General features: G+C 33.5%; 1 long non-coding RNA gene across 1 annotated transcript; it reads left to right on the top strand.

The window, feature by feature from the left end:
• Window positions 1–1,181: 1,181 nt before the first annotated feature.
• On the top strand, window positions 1,182–2,626 carry LOC134260820 (uncharacterized). The gene is made up of 3 exons (XR_009990644.1): window positions 1,182–1,333; window positions 1,779–1,936; window positions 2,198–2,626. It is a non-coding gene; the product is annotated as an uncharacterized LOC134260820 (long non-coding RNA).
• Window positions 2,627–15,433: the final 12,807 nt, after the last annotated feature.

The following is a 15,433-nucleotide window of genomic DNA, read 5'->3' as shown; positions in this document are numbered from 1 at the left end:
TTTAAGGTACTGATTCAAGCGTTTTGTAGTTTAAGATGAATAAGCATGGTTTTGAGGTCATGAACAAGCGTGGCCTTTTATTTCAAAACAGAACTTGAATGCTTTAAAGATAATAGTAAGTGTAGCACAGTTTTCATGAAATGTAAGGATGACCAGACAGTCGGCGATGCTGTATACGGTCTCATTGGTGAATGGAATGTCGTGGTGGATGAAATAAGTGCCAAAACAAACAAATCAGATGCCGGCACTAGTACTCCACCCGACACCCCTGTGTCTGTTCTTAGAGGTTTCGGGACGAAGTTCTTAACTGTAACCATTAGATCTAAAGGTTAGTTTCTTCAGTTCATATGCTGTTTTAATATGACTTTTAAGCACGTATTCAAGTGCGTTTCAAAAATCTGCAAAATTTATGTTGTCAAATAAAATAATTTTATGTTGACTTGTACAGGTATGAATCTATCAAATAGTTCTGACATCAAGTTTTAAATTTAAGATGTGGAAAAAGAAACTGATGACTCATCAGGATCTAAAGCAAAGAATGCTTTAAGCATACTAATGAATATCAACAAAAGTTATACAGAACTGCCAGAGAAGAGGTTGGTATATGGTACAGATTTTAATGATTCATAGTGCTAATGAAAGTTAAAATATTTAAAACCTGGATAAATACTTGATCAGTTCAGTACATATAGATAATAAAAAATCAGAATCTGCAGTTACAAGAAATTTGTGGTTTAAAAAAATAACTTAATTTTCTTTATTTGAATATATGTTATACAATACAGGTATTTTTTTTAAGATATCCTAGTAAGAAGGTAAATATTTCTCTTTGACATAGGTGTGTGAACTATATTTAACCCTTTCTTCTCTTTGACATAGGTGTGTGTACTATATTTAACCCTTTCTTCTATGTCCATATTAATGGTTGTGGCTGCAATGTGGCAATGTTATCTGGAATTAGTATCTTTGTATAACCCTCTCTAGCATTAGTTCATTTATATACATAAGCGCATATATTAATCCTTTTAACTCTACTGTCAATCCCTGTTTTATCTGTCTATAATCTGTATCCTATCATTTTTTTAATGCTGTGCCAGTCAAGTATGGTGTAAGTCAGTAAATGAAAAGCTTGGATCTTACTTTGGAGTTTGTATGAGACTTTGATCCATGTAGATAAAAAATATGGAGAGCAGCATATATTAATAATTTAAACATCTTGTCTGATAGGAACTCTTTTAATATTTTCAGAAATGAGATCAACTCGAAAGACAAGTTATATAACCTGGTTTTGAAGATCATGAAAGAAAGAGGTGTGGGGTTTACTCCTCTACAGGTAAAAAAACCCCAGACATTGATTGAATCATCTTTTTTAATTATACCGTGTAAGCAGAATTTTTAGGGAGAATTTAATTTTGGCATTATTTGTGAGGGTGCTCAGATTGCTAAAATTGAATATCGCTAAAAATTAATTGCATTTTATTTATAATAACTCCTTTTGTGAGCATTTTAAAATCGCAAAAATTACATCTAGCTAAAAATAGAATACCACTTTTTGAGATCCAATCGTTAAATTTGTGTCTCGCTTAAATATCCACTTATATGGTTACTCATTTATTCCATGAGGAAAAATAGAAAAATAACCAGATTCATTGCTTTGGTTGCCCATAAATAGCACTTCTTATAATAGAAGTAAGCTTACAGTCATATAACATGCACGCCCTTTTAATCAGGAAAATTTCATAGTAGTATTGTTTTCAAAATAATTGTGTAAACTGTAGGTCGGCACACTGGGGAAGAGTACAGTAAAGACTTTGTCTGATACACTATGGTATCTGGATCCTCATGTCCCCAAGTTTGAGCAGCGTGAAATTCATTTTCATTTGAAAATTTCAGAGGATTTAATGAATGGCGTGCTCAAAAGAAGAAAGAGCCTAGGGTATTTAATTCTATAAATATTTTGTATTAATTAAAGTGTTTTAAAATTTAAGAGTAATAATCAGATAATAAAAGTTTACACTTTTTGACATTTTTTATAAAGTACTATTATAATAAAATCTATATATTAAAAATTTCCATATATTAAAGTATAATGTTCTTCAGTAGGTTGAAACCCCCAACAAAAACAAATCCAAATTAATAAATGATGACATCAGTGACTTAAAATGAACTATGTAAATTTCTATTTTATTTGATATAGATTTCTGCCGAAGAGTTGCATGTCAAGTTAAATTCCCTTGTGGACATGCTATCATCGCCATATTTTCTAAGTAAAAAAGGAGCTGAATTGGGGAAGTTGTGCAGTATATTAGTGGAGGGAACTAGAAAACTGACCAGTCAGCAAGGGCCCCGCCATGGGGTAGAATTAAAATGGTGCAGCTTACAGAATGATTAATAAATGTACAAAGAAAAAGCAACAGCAACTGTATTCTTAAAATTTCAACATAATTCCTGAATATTCAAAAACCTGAAAATAATATTCTTGTATTTACATTAGGCAGTAAAGAAGAACTTAACATTGAATTTATATTTAAACAATTATGAATCTTGTGTTATATAAAATGCCAGCCTTCAATGAATGCAAATATCATGAAGGCTTGGCCTTAACTTCAAACAAACAGCAGTTGCAGACAAAGGTTTTCATTAATCTTAAAGTGACATATAAAGAGAAGCCTACTAAATTTTCTGAAGCAGGCTAGATAATTAATCCCAAGGGATTAAATGTACCTCTCTTATCATTTTCTTCTAAAGTTACAATAAGAACTTTTTCAGTATTAATGATAGAATGGGGTTTTTATACAACTACATTAAAAATTAAAAACATTCTTGAATTAATATATTTTAAAAAAAAAAGGAAAAAAGTGAAAAAAAGTACCCTGGTAAATCAAAAAATCTTCTTTAATCTATTTCTTTTTTAGGATTCAATGAAATCATAACTATCAAACAAAAATAAATAATAAAAATTTATATTTAAATCCACATTTCAGAGTGTTCATAGCATTCCAAATTGATTTAACTTAAAAAAAACTTCATTTGCAGACAGAGGTGGTAATAAATCTCAATGTGACAGATAAAGATAATGCTCTGGATTTTCTTCAGGAGGAAAGCTAATTAATCCCATGGGACTCCTAGTAGTATTCAGTTTACTGAATGGGAACATCTTCAGCAGTTATCTCTCTTTGCCAATGCATTCTTATATAAAGTTAAGGAATCTACCCCACCACCCCAGCTCCAAACCAAGGGACATAGAGAACTAATTTTAGCATCAAAATATGAATTTTTGCCTACTGAACTACCGTACCAAGTTTGATCTTAATTGGGCAACCATAAAAAAAGTTGCCCGCTCATTCTTATGCATAGTTAAGGAATCTACCCCACCACCCCAGCTCCAAACTAGAAGACATAGAGAATCAAACTTAACATTAAAATATGTATAAAATATATATTAAACTACCATACCAAATTTAAACTTGATTAGGCAACCATAAAAAAAGTTATTAGAAAAAAACAGAAAATTTGTGGACGGAAGAGTGACAGACAGACAGACGGACAGACAGAGTGATTACTATAGGGCACCCGCAAATCCTTGCGGGGCCCTAATGAAGAAATATTTTGATTTCCTAGAAAAGCAGAATGAGCGTTCCAAAATGAATAACAGTGTCCAAGAGCCTGTGGGATCTCTTAATGATTCATGGTTAATGAGAGCCATTCCTGTTTCTAACAAATTGGAACCAAATTATGCTCCTTTGCATGAAGCCTTGAACAACTTTGATGTTTTTGAACCACTGTTCCTTTACAACATCCAACCCGATGACCGCTTCGATCGTAGAAACTGGATACAAAAGTTGACTTTACCTTATCCATGTAAACTCTACTCACACTCATTTGGAAATTACTTTGGTAACTTCAATTTTGTGTGGAAAATATCAAAAGATGAAGATTCTGCTGAAGGAGATTTGGAAGCAGTGGGAAGTATCCGAAATGACCTGCCTATATTTTCAAGTAGAGCAATGAGAAAGGGATTTGTCAACAGATATTCCAAATGTGGAATGAAGCCAGCTATTCTTAGAGATGTAAGAAGATTCCTGACTCAGGATTCATCCTCTTGTGACAGTAGCAGGCAGCAGGAAGTTGATGAACGTTTTGCAGAATGGTTACTGTCTGCTGATGACACCCAACTTTTCTATGACAATGGACGTCCCAAGGATGAAGAATTAAATCCTTTCTGGGAAGGACTTGAATCCTATCTAAGTGAACATGCTGTTGTCCATGAGCGCAGACATTCACAAAGCATGTATATGCCATTGGCAATGAGTGTTGAGGATCTTATTGATATCATCCCTAAAAGGATTCCTGAGGGCTCAAAGATACCTTCCAAATCATGGGTTTCCTTCAACTTTTGGCCCAGCAATCCATATGTTAAGTCAGCTATGAACTACACAGGTAGATTCCAGGTGAAATATGCAGTGCAACATCGTTGGACCAGAGCTAAGCACCCAGATTCATCATTTGCATTTCACCATCATTTGCATTTCACCAGTTTAGAATGATGAAAGAGATGGCTGTGAAGTATGCAGAAGAGGCTCACATGATATGCCTTGATAACAAGGCCATTGTACCAGTGGGGGGGGGGGGGGGGCTCAGTGTCCCATTTCTACAAATGTTCGTCCCCACAACAGGGCGTTAATTGCGGTGGGTGCGACCTTATCGGCACTTGACCACGATTTCCATGTCCATGGTATCATACCATCAGTGCTGTTCAAATTAGACATTCCTGAAAGTGCTGATGACAGTTTTTACTACGGAAAAGTGCATGTGACAGTAAAAGATAAAGTGTTTCAATCTTCTAATGCAATAAGGTACTGTGCAGAAAATGTAAGGATTCTCAGAGAAGAAGACAGTCAAGATGGCGTAGAATTAGCCAGGCCAATTCTGTTTGTATTTACCGATGGAGGCCCAGATCATAGATCCACGTATTGGAGTGTTCAGTTATCGTACCTAGCCATGTTTGTAGCACTGGATTTAGACTTGTTAGTAACAGCCAGAACAGCCCCAAGTCAAAGTTATAATAACCCAGCAGAAAGATGCATGAGTTTGTTGAACATAGCTTTACAGAATACAGCCTTGCAAAGAGAGAAAATGGAGGATCAGTTTGAATTCAAAGTAAAGTCACTCTCCTCCTTGAAGAAAATTCGGGATGCTGCTGAAAAACAACCACAGTTGAAGACTGCATTAATTGAATCACTTGAACCTATTCAGGCTAAACCAGTTGCCACACATGATGCATTGAAGGATGATGACATTCAGGACATTTTTGGTGTCCTTGACATCTTCAGAGATGATGATGACAGTCCTCCCATTTCTTCTTGCAAGGATGCCAAGCACTTACCCGAGAAACTGAAGCAGTTCATTGACAACCACTGCAGAGCCCGCCATTATAGTTATCAGGTTCAATACGTTTTTTCCTGGTTTATATTCAGTCTTATATAAAAGAGATAAAAAGTTTTCTGATTTGAATGTCTGGGCTACTTTTAAGATTTCTCCCTTTTCAGGTGAAGAAGTGTGGAAAATGTTGGTATTGTATTAGTAACCATGCCAACACTTCGCATTTTGTAAGAATTTCGTAGAAATTTCTATTTTTAGTAACAATGCTAACACCGTTTGTCGAAATCATAAACCGATACACAGAACTAGAGCAAAGCTCGTTGCAAAGCAACGAGTAGGTCTTCCGTCCTGTTTTGACCGGAAGTGACGTCAACAAAAGAAAGCAATGAGCTTAGTCGTCTCCAGTCACTTTATAATTTCAATTTTGCCTCAAAACTTCAAAAAATAAACTATTTTTGGCTACTTCCGGTTTGACCGGAAGTGATGTCGATGGACGGAAAATTAAGTTTTATGCTTCCAGTGACATATGTTACCCAAAAACTTGTCAAGAACGGCAAAAATATGCATTTTCTGGCTACTTCCGGTTTGACCGGAAGTGACGTCGCCGGACGCATTTTGACGACTTCAATAGATTAAGCTTGACATTTTGAACAACTTTGCTTCTTGGATGTATTACAAATTCTCAATACTTTTTGAGATATCTGGAAAAACTTTTGGCCCCTCTAGATCCCTTAATTTAGGGGTCAGCCCTTTTTTCGAGATATCATTTGAAAGATCTTGTAATTCTGCACAAATTTTGTTCTATATGTTTTAACTAAATATTTTTAGTTTAGAAGATAAAAAGCAAAATATGTGTAAATTTTCGCTCTTTTCTGCGTTCTAATTTTTGACCCCTATATAGCACCATTTTGAATAGAGAAATCGAAAAACAAAAACCGCCATGCACAACTTCAATCCTTGTATTATCTAAAATCAGTAAAATTTCTGCTCCAGCTTTAGCCGTCTCTGAGCCTTTTTCTGGAAACGAAAGCCTATAAATTTTTGTTTAAAGGGAAATAACTCAAAACCGGAAGTGACTTTTTGAAATTTTAGATAACATTCTGATAGAGTTTAGTAACGTCTATAAACTCTGAAAATCTTAGCAAAATCCATTGAGAAATGAGTGAAATATGAGGCCTCAAAGTTGGCGTCTAGGAAAGGAAAAAAAAAAGAATAATAAGAACTAGAAAGTCTGCTATTGCAAGCAATAGCATATGTCGCCCCGTATTAGACAAGACTTTCATTTTTATCATCACTAAAACAAAAGTCCATAAGCTAAGTTTGAACAACCATTGAGTTATATCAGTCCTTTCTATTGGAAACGGAAGACCTTAATTCGGTACATCCCACTCATTATTTTTAGAATCGGTAGGAGAAGAAAGTAGTGCAGGAAAATTACAAGTTCCTCAATTTGCAGACTTGCATAAAAGAAATCTGGCAGATGTACTGAACTGAGCCTCATACTTGTTAATTGGCAGTAACTTTCCTATGATAAAAGCTTTGGAAATGTAATTTATGAAGAAGATCAGCCGAATTATTTTGTGTATTGTAACGCCAGTGAGAACTCTGAAATTTCCCTCTTTCACTTTCATTTTAGAGGTTCTACCGAAAAACGAATCTGACATGCCACCATCAATTCGAGCTTTTCTGCATTGCAGAGAGCTGATGTGTGTTATGAGATAATAAATCATGTGTGAACTTTCTCAGTTTAGCGGAATCATGAACATTTTCGGCGAGATGAATGTTTTGTATACAGTGGTGATCAAGGCTTTGCGAACCATCAGGAGTGGATCAAAGAATTTATAAATGAATGAAAACTATGGAAATGACGTACCAATTTTTTAATTTATACTTGCACTATCTAATGAAATGAATAATATACAAGTGATACATATACAAGAAAACGCGAAATGATAATAAATGCAGCTGACAATCGTTATTTTTTTTTTATATAGATAAAATAAAATATTTATAAATTCAAGAGACAAAACAGAAGGAGAATGAATGATGGCAAAATATCACATGACGGGAACTGAATTTTATGAATGAAGATTTTAAAAAGTTACTTGTAAGTTGTATATGTTATATCTGTGTATTCTACTTGGCTGTGTGCTTCATAAAAAGAGGGGGGGGGGCGTCTTGAACATAGTAAATAGCCATAACGTTTGAACGGTAAGTACTAGGGCTTTCGTATTTCAAATATGTAATCCTTGTGAAAAGAACTTTTATTGGATACGACGAACTTTGACCCTTTGACCTAGACCTTGGAGAACACATGTGTACATCTGAATCTTTTTTTCTGTTTCGTTTCTATGGCAACCGTGAGCGACTCATTACAATTATTTTGAAAGTAGAAATCACTTTGACACATTGCAAGGAATAAACATTGAAAGTTTCAAAACGATTGCCTGAGGAGTTATTGAGAAAATCGAAATTAAAGAATTTTAACTTTCACCTGGTTTCCATGGCAATAATCGATTATATGAAAATTTTAAATACGAGTTGCAGAACTACAGATACTAATCATTAAAATAAGAAAAGTTTCATGACGAACGTTTAAGGGACCAGAGAGAACACTCTCGGACAAAATTTGTCGCTTTTTACAGGTTTCCATGGCAACGGTAGACATATTGGAACTGAACGACCTCACTGCACAACTACAACCAGTGATCGTCCTTGAAGGAAAGTTTCAGGAAGATTGTCCCAGCCATCTCCGAGAAACAGCCTGGATAAAAAAAAACATGCGTACAATATCAATATGTCGTCCCCGACTTCGTTCGGGGCGACATAATAACTCCTGAATTTTTCTCATCAATAACTCCTGAATTTTCCCCTTCAATTCGAGCATTTCTGCATTGCAGAGAGCTGATGTGTGTTATGAGATAATAAATCATGTGTGAACTTTCTCAGTTTAGCGGAATCATGAACATTTTCGGCGAGATGAATGTTTTGTATACAGTGGTGATCAAGGCTTTGCGAACCATCAGGAGTGGATCAAAGAATTTATAAATGAATAAAAACTATGGAAATGACGTACCAATTTTTTAATTTATACTTGCACTATCTAATGAAATGAATAATATACAAGTGATACATATACAAGAAAACGCGAAATGATAATAAATGCAGCTGACAATCGTTATTCTTTTTTTATATAGATAAAATAAAATACAGTACCGACCAGACCCAACCTGACACAAAGCAGTCCCAGAGCAGTCCCGGGGACTGCTTTCTGGGACTGCTCTGGGACTGCTGAGCAGTCCCACAGCGGTCCCATAGCAGTCCCACAGCAGTCCCAGAGCTGTCCCAGAAAAATTATGAAAATTCAGCCATAAAGCAGTCCCAGCGGTCCCAGCAGTCCCAGTAGGCGGGGTTTAAATAACTAGTGGGAGGAGCTAAGCAGTCAGTGAGATTCTCAATAAACAATGTATTGAATCGCTCGTGTGCGTCAGTACGGTAGTAGTCGGCGACGAAGCGTGATCGACCAACATGTACACTCTACATTGTAGTAAAGAGAAAAATAATACTGTATTCAAAGTACCTATGTGACATGCACTCATTACTTATACATGTATTTCTACATGTACATTAAGTTTATCATTACACAAGTGAAAAGAAAAAAAAATCATTAAGTGGTCATGCACGCGGTGTTTAAAAACGGTTAAAATATACACTGTCTTATTCCATCAGGGATCGTTTTTTATAATTCTTTTTTTCTTTTGCTATCAACTTTTTCAATATTATTAAGTATTAATAATCGATTTGTGTTTAATTTAAAAATGAAAAATGTTAACTATACAGTACATGTATCGCGAATGATTAATTCAGCTACATGATCAATGCAACATCAGTGTCTAACTTTTAGAAAATAAAACTTTGAATTCCACATCCAAGTGCTATTTATTTACAATGTACATTGTATAAATGATTGGTGAACATGTATATGAGTAATATTGTATCAGAATTAAATTTTATTTCAAATCAGCACAGTAGACATGTTTTCAATCCGATTGTAAAGTACAGCGTAAATAGACCATTTATGAATGTTGTGTGACCGTGAAATCGGGCGTACATGTACTGTGTTTAGTTTAGAAGTGCATGTCTCCGTACTGTACAAGCATGTTCAAAGCATTGCCGATATCAACACACGACAATGAATGCTCTTTTGCAACCCACGAAGATCATTTTTTGACACCTGTAAAAACACTACGACACTCGGTGTCTCCCGTTTCCATAGACACGGTATACCTGAGTAGATCCCCCCCTACAAATCGAAGCTGCCGACAAACATCGTCTTCTCCCCCAAATCACCTATAAACTCTTCCAACTAATAAATTACCCAATCGGCTTTGATTTAAAAAAGCAATTGACCAATTAAAATAAATTAATTAATTTGTAATTATGTCTAGTAAGTAACAACAGATCATTCGGGAAAAGAAAATCCAACATCGAAGATGTCGCAAAGACCGAAGCGGGCGCTGACAGGTTAGTATTTTTTTTTAATTTATTCTAAAAATTAAGAGATACTAGTATATTAATTTAGAAACATGCATGTACATGTAGAATGTTACTTGTAGATAAATTAATGATGAACATGTATATATTGTCATAATTTATCGGAAATTGAGCCTATTTTGAGAGTACACGTAAATGTAAATTGTTCACCTTCGCTGATCCATGTAGTAATTAAAGTGTACTTGTTTAAAATATATGAAAAACTACAGTATGAAATATTTTAGCATAAAACGTAAAGGTTTTTCTTAAAATATATGCACAATGAATAATCTTGCTAGTCGTACAGTACATGTACTTGAATTCTGCTAATGTAATTCTTGACGTCTCAACAACATATTTACAAAAGTTTCTATTGCTCAGAAATATATATTTTATGAAAACTAGCGTGTATTCAACAGATTAAAGTCTTTAGAAATTAACCCATTCCCCCCTTTCGTTATACATGTACAGTGTATAAGGCTAAAATCATCACAAAAAGAAGACGAAAAAAAAAAAAAAAACGTCCCCCCAAAAAGTACAACTAAACAGTACGCAAGCGCTTAGTACGATTCAGAACTTTATAAAGTACAGTACGCTAGTAAAATTTTTATAATTTGGTATATTTCAACTACCTTTTGTATTTTTTTTCTACATTACCTTAACATTGATAAACATATATTTTAAACAAAATATGTATGTGTTCCTATTTAAGAAGTTTTAAGATTACGGTTTATTATAGTTTGTTCCCGTTCTCGATCTGATTTAACTTTAAAATTTTCAATGTTAATTAATGTGAAAAATATTAAAGTTTATGTACTGCAATTAATCATTTTTTTATATACAAGATGTAGTTGAAATTAATAAGTCTGAAACAAAGTACATGTAATCAAGATCGGGTTTTCATAACGGAATAAACTTCAATACATTGAATCATGATTGTTGCTTTCTTGTCAGAATATCGCGAAAATTAAATATATTTTGGACAAATGTTGCAATATTAATTTATAATACTATTAATTCAAGTTGTTTTTGCATAGATAAACACATATACGACTCCATATACACCAGCATGTACAATACACATCGGGATCGAGAATACTAATTCTCTGACAAAAATTGGAAAAACCCTCGATTGTTCCTTGCACGTGCTTAGCTTGAATTGACTGGGATCAGTGACTTTGATATTTTAAAAATATGTAAGTTATTTTAAGTTTAAGTCAGTAATATGGGTGAAGGATTGCGATTCAAGAATTTCCTCACAAATACACGCAATATACCTTAACAGAATTTCCTCCTTCTTAGTAATTTTACCATCATACTACACACGATACATGCATGACTTCCATGAGTTTGGTCTTGCTTTAATATTATACTGTGAAAATGTTCTAATTTCCGAATGTTTTGGTCCTTGTTTTATTTATATATAAGCTACTCAAATGCGTGGTATCAAAATTCCTGAACTGCTTTGTATTTACTACGATTCATGAACATTACAATTGTACAGTACATATAGATCTGTAACCCCTCTTTTGGGGGTGGGGAGTGGGGTGGGGGAGAGTCATCAGATATAAATAAATTTCATAGAAATTTCTATTGTTATTCTTTTGTATAGTATTTTAACTCCTGTCACTATCCCCTAAATTGCATGCTTCCTTTTTTTCTTTCAAAAAATTCATGACCTCGAAGTCCAATTAAGAAAGCAACAAATGGCTTTTTTAAATTGTAAAATTTCAGGGGTGTGCAATTAGAAAAATCAATTACTAGCCCATGGGCTAGTGGCAGCTATGAAGTTACTAGCCCCAAGTGAAAAGTTACTAGCCCAAATATAGGTATTAAAAAAATGAAAATTAAAATAAAAAACTATTTGTTGAAAAGAAATTAATTGTTGAAAAAGCCAGGGTACTGAGGTCATTCTTTCTAAAATTAAAGTTTAATTCTCACCATAAAATTAAATCATGTATATATTATAATGAAAAAAGATTAAAATGAATTTAAATAAATTATCTTCCCCTTTTCTGAACATTGCACTAGCTCCTTTAGAATGAAATTTAAATCATTTTGTTTTCATCTTCAATCATTAAATACACTATAAATATATTCTATGTGAGTCATAAAAACTTATCTTTCAGCATGTTCATTTGATTGAGTGACCGTATATAATTTAATGAGATATCTGCATGTATTAACCATAAAAGAAAGAATAAAGAAATTTCAGATTAGAAAAAAATCTTTTTTGGAAGTAAATAGGTAAGGTAGTGCTGCAAAACAGATAAAACAGATAAGATTCTGGAGATTTATTGAGAGTATATGATCATGTTGTCAGAAAAAAATTCACTGGTTGGGAATTTAATAGCAAAAAAGAGTGAAAATACAGGTTGTGCTTTTCATGTAATGCATGTGTAGTTATAATTTTTACTAGCCCGACGGGCTACCTCCATGCAGAAAATCAATAGCCCAACCCCAAAATGTGGTAGCCCTGGGCGTCGGGCGATGCTAATTGCACATCCCTGAATTTCATTAAAAAATTCTTATTGAATTCAACTACATGTTAGTTTAATTTTTCTTATTTTATCATATATCTGTACATGTACATGGTACATGTACATTCTCAATCTGGATCAACAACATATATACTGTAACAGAAAATTTTGAATAAAATGTATCTGTTTTCACACTTTCATTTTTATTCATCTTCAAGTTGTACAATAACATGTAATTAGTGTGGAAAATAGTTATGCATTTAGATATTAAAAGATCACAACACAGTAAGAGTGCAACAATAAACCGTTTAACGGTATACCATGGTTTATTTTTCCACGATTCAGTTCATGATACATGAAACTGATATATCACTGTTCGGTTCATTTGGTCCGTAATTATCCGAATCGTCCGTTTTGGTTGTCCTTTCAAATTTCAAAATGGCTTCTGCATGAAACATGGGATCCATGAAACTGCAGAAACTTGTTTCCAGTTTCATATTTAACAGGTCGAAGGCAATCTATTAGATTGGTTCGAAGGATGATATCATTTTCCTAGTGTTATTGTAATGAGCATTTGATAAAACTTTTGAGTTTAAAGTATATAATGACAAACATCTGAATTTGTAACCCAATATGTCATCATTGTTATGTATCCTGATACATATTGTAATGTGAGCTGAATATTGTGATATGTATCGTATCATGGGGTGTGCGTATCATTGCAGCCTTACAACACAGATGTAAATATATCATCATTTTATTGTAGTTAGTTAGGGAGATTTTTGTACCTATTTGCAATGTTTTTCTAAAATATTAAAACAAGTGTATTACTACATGTACGTGCAAATATTTGTTTCAGGTATTTAAGAATACAGAATCAACTGATGTTTAGTTCATTTAAATTTCATTCCAAATCTATATGCAGTAAAGTTACATGTAATATTAGTATTTTTAAAAAGAAAAGCTCAAGAGAATCCCCCTCTTGATGTAAGTTCAAAAGGGACACATTCTTAACTTCCCCTTTAAATAGACTATAGTACTGTAACATGGCCAGTTAGTTAAACATGTTAGAAAAATGAGAGTCAATAGAATATTCCAATCAAATGTCTAACAAATTCAGATTACCTAATTTCTTAGTTCTAAAAAGAAAATCATGACATACATGTCCATGTCCAGGTACCAAAAGTGTGACTAAAATAGGTTGTAAAACATGGAACGGTCCTGCAATTTTGAAACTAATTTTTTTTTGTTACAAGTGTAATTAGTGAAATAGTACTAGATTCTCCATCACAAAACTTTAATACAGATGTAATTGAGAGTCTTTTAAACATCTATCGGGATATGAATACGGGTTGGTCACGAGATTAAATTCCATTTAATCTTGTACCAAACCGTATTTATAGCCCAAGAAATGTTTTAAAATGATACCTTATTACTTATATTTACATTTGTGACTTATTCATGCTTTATTTTTGCCTGATTGTGACTTTTAGCATGTGAAAATAATTGCATTATTTTTCAAACTCAACGGCAAGTATGTAATCCACTGAACACGCTTCGACCCTTGATGACGTCATTGAGAAATTACGTCAAGCGATTATCCATATGCACATCTATGACCTATTGACCCCGTACCTGTATTTATACAGTTAAAGATACACATTCCTTTCAGTAGTTTAATATAAGGGAAAACATTTGCAAATGTAAATATTTTCATTTAAAATAGTTATTAAATTTATCAATTTTGCAAAAAATGTATAGGTATGCCCCCCTCCCCCCTCTCTAGATTTGCAAATAATTTTTTCCTATTAGCTGCCAAAATAGTACAGGGAAGGGTGGGGGGTATTTCATTGAGACGGGCGGCAATTCCAAACAAACTTTAATTTTATTTTACCCGCCGTCAAATTTTATTTTACCTAAATATGAGCACATGTAAATTTTCTTGACTTATAGTCACCTTAAGTTTTAACTTAAATAAGTTTCGTATGTCGCTTTAACCAGTCATAAAAATGTGCACAAAATGTTCATGCAGGTTTCATATGTAAAATAATATTTAACAGTGCCTGTCTCATATGCTGTAATCATTCAATCTCTGTCCTTGTAAATACAATTTATTTACAGAAATACGGCAGTGTCGTCAAGAATTCTTTTTTTACCGTACTGCAATCTCGGAATGGTTGTTTTTCTAAAGAATCAGGGGCAGTAAGCATATATGAGCTGCCCAATATTCTAAAGTGCTATCGTTAAGTTGGTTTATTTTTCATATAACGAGATGTCCAGTTTGATGTAAATAGCAATAAAATTTTCAACATTTGATTCGTAGTTGAGTTATCACGATGTGAAGTTGTGTGATTTTTCCGGAATTGAGAAATTTTCATCAAATTCTCACATTCCAAAGAAGATTTAGATATGGCCGCATGAAAACAACAGAGTAAAAATTTGATAGATTGTTTAAAATGACATAATGAATTATATCCCAAAATATCATTCTGTTGTTCGCATGCGGCCACCCTGAAAAATATAAAAAACGATGTTTTTTGAGGCCGATTTTGATCGCTTCCGGTTTCGGTTTTTATATTCAGACGTAAACAAAGTTGGAGGAAACAGAAAATGTGACAGTAGATTTATCGAAGTTCTAACCATTTAACAGGTAGGGATGAATTGAAAGTCAGAGAAATTGTAATTTTACATCCACTACTTACATGCACTGTTCAAAATTAAATCCCCTCCTAAACTTATTAATGATAAAAGATTCGACATGACAGACTCCGCGAACTCCATGAACTCGTGGGGACGGTAATCAATGCATGTCAAACAGTTGAAAATAGAAAATATGTATTTAAAATATATTAAACAGGAACACAACATGCTATCTTCTTTCAAATAAAAACTAAATTATAAAAAGTTGACTTATTTATCGATTCTCTTTGATTTAGGCCCGAATATTCATGATTCATGAACCCTCGATCGGCCGGTTGATCTGCATGATTAGCCGCGTTTTATCAGTTGTGAAAATCATATACGGCATGAAAATATAA

The sequence above is a fragment of the Saccostrea cucullata genome, unplaced genomic scaffold (genome assembly GCF_032062105.1).
Source record: "Saccostrea cucullata isolate Sc308-1 unplaced genomic scaffold, CSIRO_AGI_Scuc_v1 ctg1152, whole genome shotgun sequence".
Taxonomy (NCBI): domain Eukaryota; kingdom Metazoa; phylum Mollusca; class Bivalvia; order Ostreida; family Ostreidae; genus Saccostrea; species Saccostrea cuccullata.
This window is presented reverse-complemented; position numbering and strand designations above follow the sequence as displayed.